The sequence below is a fragment of the Passer domesticus genome, chromosome 19 (assembly GCF_036417665.1).
Source record: "Passer domesticus isolate bPasDom1 chromosome 19, bPasDom1.hap1, whole genome shotgun sequence".
NCBI classification, from domain to species: domain Eukaryota; kingdom Metazoa; phylum Chordata; class Aves; order Passeriformes; family Passeridae; genus Passer; species Passer domesticus.
This window is the reverse complement of record NC_087492.1, coordinates 5,489,922-5,503,192: the sequence shown is the minus strand read 5'-3', so window position 1 is coordinate 5,503,192 and position 13,271 is coordinate 5,489,922.

Genomic DNA, 13,271 nt, shown 5'->3' with positions numbered 1-13,271 from the left:
ATTAGAAACACCCAAATTAATCAGGGCATCGCAGCTCTGAGAGGAGCCTGTGTTGTTCTGCACTGACCTGAAAGGATTTGTCAGTGCAGCCGTGGTGGGGGACGGTGTCTGCTCCCATTCCAGCTTTCCCTCTGCTCTGGGCTTGGGTTCCTTGGCTTTTTTCCTCAAAGAAAAAGGGGGGGGGGTTTTTGTGTTTCTCCTTCAGCAGCAAGAAATTTCCAAAGGAACAGTCACTTTCAGTCAAAGTCTATCCTTTCTGGATGGGCTGGTGAGGCTTGGGGAGGTTTTCCCCATTTTGAACTTGTCTGGGATGAGACTTGGGCAAGGTGGAAATGGGGTGTGGGGTCAGCACCCTCAGCCCTGTGCAGGGACAGATGTGAGGGGACAAACTGCTGAGTGATCACTGCCTGGCAGCCAGACCCCTGCCTTGTGACAGGTCCAGAGAAGGCTTCAGGGTCTTCCTCCCTCCACTTCAGCCCACTGGCAGCTCAGGCTGTGCTGGGTTTATCACCCAAACAGGGCAGGGAGGCTCTTTTTGTTTTCAGCTGAGCCTCAGTCCTGGGCTTTGATGGGGACACAGGGAGGACAGGTGGGGATCAGTCTTTTCTCCCAGGTAACAAGAGGAAATGGCCTCAAGTTGCTCCAGGGGAGGATTAGGTTGGACATTAGGGAAAATATCTTCATAAAAGTGTTGTCAGGCTCTGCTGCCCAGAGCAGTGGTGGAGTCACCATCCCTGCAGGGACTTCAAAGCAGCGTGGATGTGGCATTGGGGACATGTCAGTGGTGGCCTTGGCAGTGCTGACATTGAACTCAATGACCTTGGAGGGCTTTTCCAACCTAAATGACCCCAGAATTCCATTCCCACAGTGCCAATGCCCCACGAGGAAAAGCACCACAATCCATCCCTGTTTCTTCTTCCTGCCCTCCTCCAGACACACACCAACCCCTCAGTCCATCTGTCACTCCCTGGAAAAGGTGAGCAGGGCACAGACCAGCCCTGAGTAGAGGTGGAGCCTGGGATTGCCCCATCCTGCAGTGGGAAATTACCCCACTGTCACTGTCACTGCTGAAAGGCAGCAAAAAAGGAGGGATTTACTTTGGGATGGTTGTGGAACCTGCATCCACGGGCAAGGTGGCATTTTGGGGCATGGGAGAGCTGCTGGGCATCATTTCCTCCCTCAGATCTGCCCCAAAGGAGCTCAGGGAAGTTAATCCAAAGCAGTCTGAGGTGTCACACCCCATGCCAGGTTTGCTCTGTCCCAGAGCGGTGCTCAAGGTCTCAAGGGCAAAGCTGCAGCTTTTCCTCCTTCTCCTTCTCCTTCTCCTTCTCCTTCTCCTTCTCCTTCTCCTTCTCCTTCTCCTTCTCCTCCCTGGGCTCCCACCCTCGGGAAGGTTCCTGCAGCAGAGGCAGCCCCAGCCCAGGATTGGTGTTTGAAGAACGAGCTCGATGCCTGTTGTGTGATTTGGGAATTGCAGGGGGGAGCAGCAGCAGCAGCTGGGAATGTTGGGGGTAAAACAACATCAATAATGGAGAGAGCACGAAGGGAACCGGCCAGGGCTGCCCGACAGCTCGCTGATTTAGGATTCACTTTGAAAACAGATTTCCCTTCAGGGGAAACACGTGCGTGCCCTGCCGGCAGGAGGGAAGGGAAGGGAAGGGAAGGGAAGGGAAGGGAAGGGAAGGGAAGGGAAGGGAAGGGAAGGGAAGGGAAGGGAAGGGAAGGGAAGGGAAGGGAAGGGAAGGGAAGGGAAGGGAAGGGAAGGGAAGGGAAGGGAAGGGAAGGGAAGGGAAGGGAAGGGAAGGGAAGGGAAGGGAAGGGAAGGGAAGGGAAGGGAAGGGTTGCAGGAGCAAAGTGGAGTCAAATCCCTTCGGAATAGGAGCTGGGCCGGCAATTCCCACTCCATCAATGGAGTGTGAGTGACCAGGCTTTGGCTCCGGGAAGGGGAGGGGAGAGGCTCGTCCTCAGCACAGGAATCCAGGCACATCCCTCTGGGAAGAGCTTCAAAGGCTCTCCTGCCTCGAACACCTTTCCTGCTGGTAGCCTCTGCTTTGCCTTTTCATTTTTCAAACACCGCTCAATCACACTAATGAATACATTCTGGGATAATTCTTCCTGGCTTCCACCGAATTGAAATCAGCTTTTATCAGCATTTTGCCGTGGCTGTGGTGGTTGGTCTGGTCCTGGTGCCCCTTCCCCAGCTGCTTTCTCCTCCCCAAAGGTGACACCACGGGATGACACTGTTTGGAATTGCCCTTTACAGCCAAAACTGATCATTGTGCCCTTTAATCCTGCCCTCTTCTTGCCTCCCCTTCCCTTGTGCCAGCAGGAGCAATGAGGGCTGCTGGGGATGGTCAGGACAAGCACACAGGTGGGTTTTTCTCCCCCAAGCTATCTCCTGGAGCTCACACACCCTCCTGCTTCATCCTTGTGGAGGATGGGGGAGAGGAGGGGCTCAGGTCCATCCGACATGGGATGAGAGGCTGCATCCCTGCCCCTCATCTCCCACAGGGGAGAAGTGGGTGTTTAATCCCAGATTTCTATGGCTGCAGATCTGAGAAGGTTTGGGGGTAACTACAGGAATCCCTCCAGATTTTGGCCCTCATGTTTGGGGTCAAAATCCCCCCTCTGACACCACAGAGAAAGCAGAGGCGGTGATGGAAGAGGCTTCAGGACGTTTTTGGCACATTTGCTGATATTTCCCGGGGGAAATTCCTGCTGTAGAGCCGAGCCATCCCTCCCTCCCTGCTCTCCCCGCTGTCCCTTCGCTGCTGGCCGTGATCGATCCCCGCTGTCACCCCGGGCCAGGTCAGGGCTCCTCGCCCCCAGCGCCCGCCGGGCTGCGGGGGAAGAGTCACCCACAGCAGCGTCACGCTCATTAATCTTAATTAGACGTGCCAGGGCTCGGAGCCCATCAACCCCGGCTCGTCTCGGCTGTCAAAGCCGGGTCCCGCCGGGCTGAGCCCCTGCGTGCCCAGGGAGGGGCAGGAAGAAGGCGGAAAGGATGGAAATTTAGGGAGAGGAGGAGTGCAGACGCCTGGTTTTTAAAGAACACAGAACCTGGAGCGTGCCTTTGCTGTCACCCCTTCCCTTCCCGTCCCCATCTCCTCTTTCACAGCCTGATGCAGAAGCCCCCAAAAGGACCAGAAGGCAGCAGCACCACACCAGGATTAACACTATCCCGAATTTTTTTCCTGTCTTTTCCCTGCAATTTTTTGCATTGAAAATCTCAGAGATTTTTGCCTCTGGCTAACGCAGCCCCTCATCTCTGCACTTCTTCTGAAAGCATTCCCAAAATATTCGGGTGGGGGTTTCCCAGCTGTCTGGCCATTTAGAAGGGCAAAAAAAAATGATCAAATTCCAGCAGCTGCTCAGTGCAGGGGACTTTGCTGCTGCATTAGCTGGATCAGCTTGGAAAATGTATCCTTCAATCAGTTTAAGCCCCTAGGCTTGATGTAATTTTGCTGCTGCCTTCTCTCCGAGGTGCTTTTACGGCTGCTATCTCTGAGTATTTACAGCGAAGTGAGGAGAGACTTGGCTCGGTTTGTCCCCACCACGGGTGGCAGCCCCAGGGTTGGCACAGGGGGGGTTTTCCAGGGATTCATCCTGCTCTGACACCAGCAAGGAGCACCAGCAGAACCCCCAGCTTGGGCAGGAACTGCTCCTTAAACCCTCCCATCCCGGGTTTTTCCTCCTGGGAGCTGAATTTGCTGTGGGTGCAGCTCCTCCTGGATCTGCGAGGGTTCTCTCTGGTTTTTGCCACCCCTTCCATGCAGGTTTTCAGGAAGAAAAGCGTCCCTGGAGGTGAGGAAAGGTGTAAATCAAGCGGTGATGCTGCACATCCGAGAACTCCGCGCTTTCCGCCGGCCTGGAACCAGGCTCGGTTTTAAATCGGGCTCAGAACAAGAGCCAGGCTTGGGCGTGAGCTTAATCCCAACTCCGCCGGACTGAAGGACGCTGTTTAAAGTTCAGCACGAGTTTAAAGCTCTCTGCGAGCGAGGTGGAGCCAAATTCGCCGAATCCAGCCCCGCAGCGAGCGCTTTAAATGGAGCTAATTGCGCATTGTGTGCGATGGGCGAGCCCTGCCTCCAAAATCACCGCTCGTGAGTTCTTGGGAAGGCTCTGCAGCAGCTGCAGAACACTGTTCCCATCCCTTTTTCTATCCAGTGAGCAAAATTCCAGCATGCCACGCAAATCCAGCTGGAAGCACCGCTGGTGTCGACAGGGATTCATTAGAGCAGCCCGGGGCTGTGTTTTAGGTACCCGGGGTAAATCCGAGTGGGATTTACCAAAACCCACAGGAGACCAGAGCAGGGAGAGGAGAAATGATGGGAACCCTCACCGTGGCCTGCAGTGCTCCCTGCTTGTCCTGCACCCTGAAAATGGGGAGATTTCTGCATCATTTCTGCTGCCCTGGATCTTCCCTCCATCCCGGGGATCCCTGCTGTCCCTGCTCCTGGCAGGGGCACTGTCCTCGCTCTCCTCCATCCCTTCTGGTGCTCCTGGGCTGCTCAGGGTGGTGGCACCTCCCGTGGTGCCTCGTGTCCCAGTGCTGCAGGGTCACCCGGGGGTGCTGGGCAGGAGGGATGTGACAAAACCCAAGTGTCCCCAGCAGGGGCTGCAGTGACAGCCCAGGTTGGGACTCCTGGGGACATTCATCCCCACTGAACCCCTTGAAACAGATGATCCCAGATCCCAGGGCCTTCAACTCCATCCAGCTTCCCTTCCCTTGGGTGAAACCCATCCTAAACCCACCCTGTGACCATGCAGGACCCTGTAAATGGTTTTTTATCCCTTTTTTTTTTAAAATCCCACCTTGCAGATAATTCAAATTCACCCACATGGCCCCAGAACTACCACAACCTTCCCCAGCAGCTGCCTGTGGCCTTTGACATGTCCCTCCTGCAGTCATTTTGAAATAAAATAACCTGGATGGATGGGAATGCTCCAGATTTGGGTGGCAGGAACAAAAACTTGTCCTGGGATTTTGCATCTGCCCTTTCACCTCATCCATGGAAGGCACCACGAGGGATGCACCCAAACTGATTTTGGTTTTTTGGGACAGAGGCCATTTGTCCATCCCTCTGTCTGTCCCTCTGTCCTTCACATCTCAATTTAGCCAAGGCTGAGCCAGGGCCATTTGCTGCCTGGACCATGCAGATGAAGGTAAAGTTGTTAATGTGGTAAATGAAATTCATTAATCAAGGGGAAGAGAAGATCCTGAAGGGAAGGGCTCTCATCCATCCACTCCCTGCCACCTCTAATGGGGCTTTTGTTCACCTGCATCTCCATCTCACAGATACAGAAATTCCAGCACTGAGCCGAGTTGGAAATTCCAGCAGGAGGAAGCCCAAAATCCTTCTCCCCATCTCCCTTTGCATCCTCCAGGCTGGGGAGGTTGCTAAGTGACAGCGTTTCTGCTCTCACTAACTCACGGTGAGAACCTGAGTGTTTAAAAGCAAAATAAAAGGAGATTTAAGGACCTGATCACACCTGGGTTTGGGGGGCTGTGTTCTGGGAGGAATGGGGGCAATTCCACGCAGGAATTTGGAGGGGATGGCTGGGGATTCCACCTTGCCTGCACAGCTGGGGCTGCCCAGATCCACGGGCATCCCTGGGGGGGTTTCAGCCCGGTTTGAGCCTGAGGGATGCCGTGCCTCAGTTTCCCCATCTGTGTGAGGAAGCTCAGGTCTGTAGGGACAGCCAGGTGCCACACCTGGATGCCCAGGACCCCGGATCCTGTGTCAGGTGTGATGCTGAAGGGCTGATCCCAATTTTACTGCCTCTGACAAAGGAGCCTGCTCCACCCTTTGCAGCCTCACCTCTCTTTACCCAGGCGAATTCCCGAATGGACTGGGAGGATCCCGAGCCCCTGGACCCCCCCAGCAGCAGGGCTGGGTGCAACCAGCCCAGCCTTTCCCCTCTCCCGCCTGCCAGGCAGCTCCATTTGTATTTTTTATCCCGCTGTTGTTGGGATTGCTGTTCTGCGATCCCATTTAAAATCATTGATTTACCACTGAGTCCTCAATAAGCAATTTGGAGCAATTGGCGCTGTTATCTCGCTGTGGATCACGTGCTGCTGGCAGGGAGAGGGGGGAAAGGGGGAAAGGAGAGGGGAAAGAAGGAAGAGAAGCAGCTGGAGCTCCCCACAGCCAGCCTGGGTCCATCCCTCTCTCCATTGCACATCTCTGGAAGGCTGGAGGGAGTTTGGGTGCTGTGGTGCAGGAGCAGGGAGATGGTCCTGGCTCCTTTTATTGGATTAATCCTGGATTTGCCAGCACAAAGAGCCTGCAGGACAGGGAAGATCCAAGGAGGGCCCCGAGGGTCAGAATTTGGGAATAAACTGGATTTTTCCACCCCAGACTGGACAGGAGCACAATGACAGCCACAGCACTTGTGGGAAGTGTGGCAGCCCCAGCAGCAGTGCTGGGAGCTCTTTCACAGCCTGGCTTCCAAAGTTTGCCCTCTCTCTGCTCAGGTTTGCCACCTTCCCTCCAGGCTGTGTCTTCTTCTTCCTTGTAAAAAAACCTTTTTGGGGAGTGGGGGAAAGGAAAATGAAATGCCAACCTGCTTAGGGGGAAATATCTGCCTCAGTGAGCTCAGAAACAAAACCTCCCCCAGCTCCATCAGGCAAAACACAATTTCCAGGATCAAGGGGAAGGATAAAACATCCCAGCAATGTCATTTTTAGCAATAAATTTCTGGTACCTTCAGAGCCCACCTGGAAAAGAGTTCAGGTTGTCAGAGTGCCTCAAAAAGCACAATTCGGGGGGTTTGGGGGCATCTGTGTCTTTTCAATCACTACAATGAAATCACAGAGCCCTGGGAGGCTGGGCCAGAGAGGCTTTGCCTCCTTGCTGGTGGGTGGAGAATTCTCTCCTGGCCAAAACCTCCAAGACAAACCCCAAATCCAAAATCTGCTCGTGGAGAGAGTGAGAGGATCTGGTAAATGTGAGCGCTGCAGTGATTGAAAACCAATTGTGAACGTTCTTAGAGTGGAGAGGAAATAAATCAGCAGTAAAGCAGCAACCTGAGGGCTTTGAAAGCACCCGAATGAAGTGATCCAGCTGCTTTCCAGAGGGCTTGGGAGCTGCTTTTTGGGGTGTGCAGGGGGTGCCTGTGCCCTGCTTGCACTCACAGTGTGCAAAGTGCTGCTCTTTGGTGGCAGAGAAGCACCTCAGAAATGAAGGGTTTTGGTGCAATGACACTGAATTTGTTGCTGCTGCTCCCAGAAGTCCCTGGTTTGTGTTTCTCCCATCTCCAGTGCTTTCTGCTGGGATGGAGATCACCCTCAGTGTGGTTTTCATGTGCTCTCACCAGGTCCCAGTGTGGTGGTTTGGCATGGGGGGCATTCATGAAAATGATGCAAAGCTTCTGTGTAATTGACAGTTTGTTAAACCACTAAAAAGCTATACAAGCCTCTGTGAAAAATACACATTAAACACAAAAAAAACCCAGGAAATCTCAAAACCACTACACCTGGTTTTTGTGGGTACCACACACAGAACCTGGGGTGACCCCAGCCCCTGGAACCAGCAAAAACCACCCAAGAAAGCACCTCAGGAAAAAACAAAACAAAACAAAACAAAACAAAACAAAACAAAACAAAACAAAACAAAACAAACCCTTCCAAGCTGTAAAGGTGCCCAAATTCCCAGTTTCTCTGTGGGGCAGAGAAGGTTTTTATGTGATGAGTTGGAGCAGGAGGCTCTCCCACAGAGCAGGAGCCTGAGCTGCTCCCTCTGAGACCAAATCCTTCCCAGTGCCCCCAAAGGGATCATTTCCATGCTGGAGGGCTCATCCTGGTCCTGGGGGTGCTGGATTCCACCCCTGTGCACCCCACAGCTTCTTTCCAGAGGCATTTTGGCATCTCCAGCCCTGGCAGAGCAGAGCCAAGGCCATTCCTGCCAGAGACCTCCACAAACTCAACATCTCCTTCCCAGCTGTGCCAACAACAGATTTATTTGGGCTTTTTCTTTTTCCTGGTTCTGGAGTAGTTGAGGAAAAAAAACAGAAATCACCTTCCTGAGACATCATCTGTGCTCTGTCTCCGTTCCAGTCAAAATCAAAAGGGCTTGGGTTGATTTCCAGCTTTTTAAGGTAAAAAATAAATAAATGCAATCAAAGGATGTGTCAGGGGGGGAAGAAACTCCAGATCAAAAGATTGAGGCAGCTCACTGTGAGCCAAGGAAACATGTCAAGAGGAAATATTTTTATTTCTGAATGTGGTTTTTTCTGTCTTTTTCCTCTGGGAGTTTTCAGCCACAAACCATCAGGGATAAATCCAGCCTGGGCTAGTGGGAGGGGTTGAAGGTGTCCAGGAGGGGTGGAGTGAGGTGATTTTTAAGGTCTCTTCCAATCTAAACCATTCCATGATCCAGCAGGTCCCTGTGGGGATCTGGGGTGGGGAGAGGGAGCTTGGGGGATGCAGGATTCCCCACGGAGCTGCCTCTGGATCTGCTGCTTCCAGAGGGGCTGGGATGGGTCCAGAGGGGTTAGGATCACCTGCATGGGGGGTGAGAGGGTGGCACAGCCCTTTGTAGCTGCTAGAGATCAAAGGTGGGACTCAGAGGTGCTCATGGACCTCTCCCAGTGCTTCTCCCAGCTCATGTCCCCCCTCTGCAGCTCCATAAATCCCTCATTGGTTTACACAACCCAAAACAGCATTTTCCCCACCTCCACTGTGGATCCAACTCAGAGAATCCTCCCCTTCCTCTGGGTAATCCCAGAGCCATCTGAGCAGCAATTTTTCCTCATTTTTTACCAGTGGTAAAACCAGGACCTGTGGTACCTCCGTGTCCAGCCCCAAACCAGCACAGATTTATTAATCTGCTCACTGGGGTCCTGCCAGATAAAATGTGAGGACAGAAAGGGATGAGCTCCCAGGAAGCAGCAGGATCATTTCCATGGCATTGATCAGGGCAGAGCTGCTGCTGGCTCAGCAGTTTTGAATCCCTGGATTTCATCAGTGGAGTGCTCAGCCCTCAGCTAATTGGATTTGCATCGTTAGGGTGATCTATGCCTCCTCCAAGTATTCTGGGCACGGGCCTGGCTGGGATTTTAGCAGGGACAGGGAGCCAAAAAGGCCTGAACCTGCAAGGTCAGGCAGGCAAAGGCATCCTGGGGTTGGGACATCAAATATTGGGACATCAAATGTTGGGATATTACTTCCTGGTAAGGGCAGGGACAGAGCTGGAGCTGAAGTTCGGGCTGAGGGAGGATTTTATCTTTAACTGGCACCTTGTAAAGGACAGAACCAGACCCTGCAAATCCAGGGTCAGAGAGGGTGTGAAAACCAGCTGGGATTAATTACTGGGCAGTGATTCCTGTCATATTAATTAGGCTGCATCCCAGACTGCAGCTCTGAGCCTGCCACAAGGTAAACTGAGGCACGGGTGGGTGAAGCTTTGTCTCTGGGCCACCCAAGGGGGCTTTGAGGGGCTCTGCACCTTGTTCCTGTCACGCTGGACCATGACAAAATGCTGTTTCCATCCCCAGTTTGTTTTTTCCAGATGTGTCTCAGTTTAAGCTACTTTCTCCTCAGTCTGGTTTCTCCCTATCCTGTGGAGCAGCTCTTTAGATTTCCAATGAAGACGCAGAGCCACAACCAAAACCAGCTGTAAACTCACCTATTTGCAGGGAATTAAAATCCTTTTTTTTTTTTTTTTCCCTGGCCAATAGGTTTTGCTTTACCCAGGCTGGCAAAAAAAAAAAATAAAAAAAAATAAAATAAAAAAAAAAATATATATATATATATATATGTACTCAATTTTGGCTCCAAGCATGAGGAGAGCCCAGGAGCTCAGCTGTGCCTCAAAAATCAGATATTTGGGAGGTGTTTGCTCCCATGGGAAGAAGGAAATGCTCCAGCCCTGCCCAGCCCTCACAGCCTGGTTTTCAATCATGTCTGGATAATTGGGAGCTGTGTCATGGTGGGTCAGACAAGCTGCTCTTCCCTGACCTTTAAATCCAGGAACTCACCAAATTGGGGCTTTTCTGCAGCCAGGCAGCCGGGACAGCATCTGCTGCCTGCCCTGCCTGGCTGTGGATCCAGGAACAGCCGGGTTTATCCACGGATTTATCCCAACCATCCCTCCACGCCCACCCCAGCGCAGAGCCGGGAGCGGGGACAGGGAATCCTGGCATGGGACCCCCAGGGACAGCCGGGTGACCCCGGCAGTGCCGGGATGGTCCCGGCAGGGGCAGGAGAGAACTGCGGGAAGCGATTCCCGGCCGTGCTGGGGCGGGGGAATGGGAACGAGCCCGCTCCTGGACGGGAATCCGCGGAGCTCAGTGAAAATGCAGCCGTGGTTAAAGGGTCTGCCTCTCCCAAAGCCATCCTGGTGATGCCTCAGGTTCGGCTTTTCTATTTTTCACATTCTGTGCTGCTTCAGTGTGCAGTTCTGAGCTCCATATTCGGGGATGATGAGCTCTGTGCACAGAGCAGGGAGACAAAACAATTCCTGCTCCAGCTGGGCACCAAGGACAAATGATCCAAATCTCAGCCCAAGAGCATAAATAATGCTCTTAAATAGTGGTGATAATAATATAATAAATAATGGTGAAATGAAGAGAGAAAAACAAGCAGGATGGGACTGCATAACCTAAAGCTGTAATTGGATAATTAACCCCAATATGCAAATGGAGCAGAGCTGATCCCAGGGAGAGACCCTGTGGCTGATCGTGCATTTTGGGACCATTTTGGTTCATTTGGGTGCAGCCCTGGCTGGGCTCTTGTGCTGCCAAGGTGGATCCATTGAAATCCTTTTAATAAATCCCTGCTTTATTCTGTAATTCTGCCCAGCCTCTGCTCTGGGGCAGCCTTTCAAGGCATCACTGGTGATGATTCTTTATTGAAACGCTGGAAGGAAAGCCCAGAGGTTTGGAGGAGCAGCCTCTGTCCCAAAACAGAGAATTCCTGAATGATTCAATTTGGAAAGGACCTTAAAGCCCATTTAAGAGCAAAGACAACTTGCCCCACACCAAAGAAACCCAGAAAGGCCACAAAATTCCTGGCAAGCCCGAAGAGAGTCCTGGAGAGCAGCAAAAGCTCCCAGCAAGCCTGAAAAACATTTCAGCGGGGCTCCAGTCCTGCCGTCCTTGGAAAGTGCTGGGGGAGACAAAAAGGAGAGAATTTGAGGAGGCTTCGTGGTGCTCCAGGGGGATTTGGGAACCTGCAGCCAGGATATTTAGAAGGATCATCAGCTAGGAGGAAGGGAACAGCTCCCTCGTGCAGCGGAGGAGCCCCAAAATTCGGTGTCTGATGGGTTTTCCTGTTCCCTGGAGCCCCTCAGGAGCCGGTGCTCAGCTCCAGCTGGTGCACAGACAGGAGCATCCCTCCTCTCTCCCTGGGGAGGGCTCTTCGCTGAGCCAGGCACAAAAAAAAAACCCAAAAAAAAACCCAGCAGCGAGCCCCCAGAAATAACGGCGCAATTAGCAAAGTAATTAAATCGCGGCTGCCGCGCAAATCCTGCCCCGGTAATGTCAACAGCGGGGAGGGGGGACAGAGCCGGGTCCTGCCTTGATTAAACTTCCCCTGGACACGCAGGGATGGCTTTTCTTACCCTGGGAATGAACCTCCCTCCATCCCCCGGGCGTGGGGCAGCTCGGGATGCTGCAGCTCCAGCCCCGCAGCTTTTGGGGCTCCTGGACAAGTCCCAGCCTGGGGACACGGCTGAGGGTGGCTGGAGGCATCCCAAGGGGAGCACAAGGGGGAAAAAGGCTCTGAGTGGGGTTAGAGGGTGAGGAAATGACGGAGGAAAAGGGAAGGGGCTGACCTCAGCACAGCATAATCCCTCTTTTTCACTCTCCTTTGATCCCTCCTCTCTCTGAGCACGGAGACATTGATGCTGCGCGAGGTTTGTGGGGTTTTGTAAGAGTTGAAAGGATTTGTAAGGCACGGCTGGGGGCACAAGCCTCCCGTGGGGAGGAGGGGGACATCGGGGTGCAGGTGCCCAGCTCTACCTCCTCCTCACAGGTGGCTCCTGCAGCCTCGCAAGGCCAAATTAAAATGCAAATATGTCCCTGCCTGCTGGGAACAGATAGTGAACCACTGAGCAGGGAAAAGGCAGCAGGAATAAACACAGGGAGCACTGAGAGAGCTGCTTTTGCATTACTTTATCCTTTTTTTTTCCCTTTCTGTGGCACTTGGCTGTTTGGCTGGGGATGATTTAATGGGGTCTGAGGCAATCAAGGGGGAAGGTGCTGGGTTTGGGGTAGCACGGGTGGGTTTGGGGCTTGTCCCCTGGGTTGCTCAGCTGCAACCTCCATCTCCCCATCTCCAACAGCACACTGAGGTCTTTTTTTAAAAATAATTATGTCCCAACTGGATCATTCCTATGGGAAAAAAAAAATAAACTGGTAGTGGTGGGATGAAGAGGACCAAACACCATCAGAGCCTTCAGAGAATTCCCATTTTCCTGGGGTTTGTCCCTGGCTGTTTTGCATTTGCTGGTGAACTTCCAGGGCATAAGGACCTTGGAAATATTGGTGGGGAGCTGCTTTCCTGGTATTCTGAATTTCCAGAGGGACTGGGAGGGTGGGTGAGACTCAGGGGAGTGTATTTAGGGGTGTCTGTAAGTGCACCCCTGCCCCTGAGCAAAGCCTTGGTATATTATACAGCATTTATATATATAAATATATATATAAATATATATACATTAGAGATTCATATATATGTATGAAGTCTAAACACATCCATATGTATGAATTATAAATATCTCCATCTAAAGGTACCACTAAATAGATGGAGCTACACAGAAGGGTTTGCTCTCTTCACCCTGGGCAGGAAAATCAGCAGGAACAAACACAAAACCCTGAGCAGGGTTTTTCCCCTGGTTCCTCACCCAGGAATTTTGGAAGCAGGGATACTGGGAATTGCCTGGAGGAGATGCCAGGGGGTGCAGGGATGCTGCAGGACACAAACTGGGGGCACACAGCCCTGAGAGCTTCCAACAAACCCCGTGGGGCTGTGGGTGCTCAGTTCCCACATCCCTGGATGCTGGGCTGGATCCGTCAGCTGGGATGGGAAGTGATGGGCTGGAAAACCTCTGCTGGTGCTTGGTGTCAGAGCTTGGGCTGGGAGAGCAGCCAGGAGAGGTGGGGGAACCTGGCAGTGGGGACAGCCCCTGCCAAGCCTGGCCAAGCTCCCTGATTCCCACAGACCTGTTCCTGTTCTCTCCCTCTTCCACCTCCACACGGACCAGAGTCAGGCACTGCCAGCTCTTATTACAACTCTAAAATTGTATTCCACCCTTTTCCGACCTTTCCCC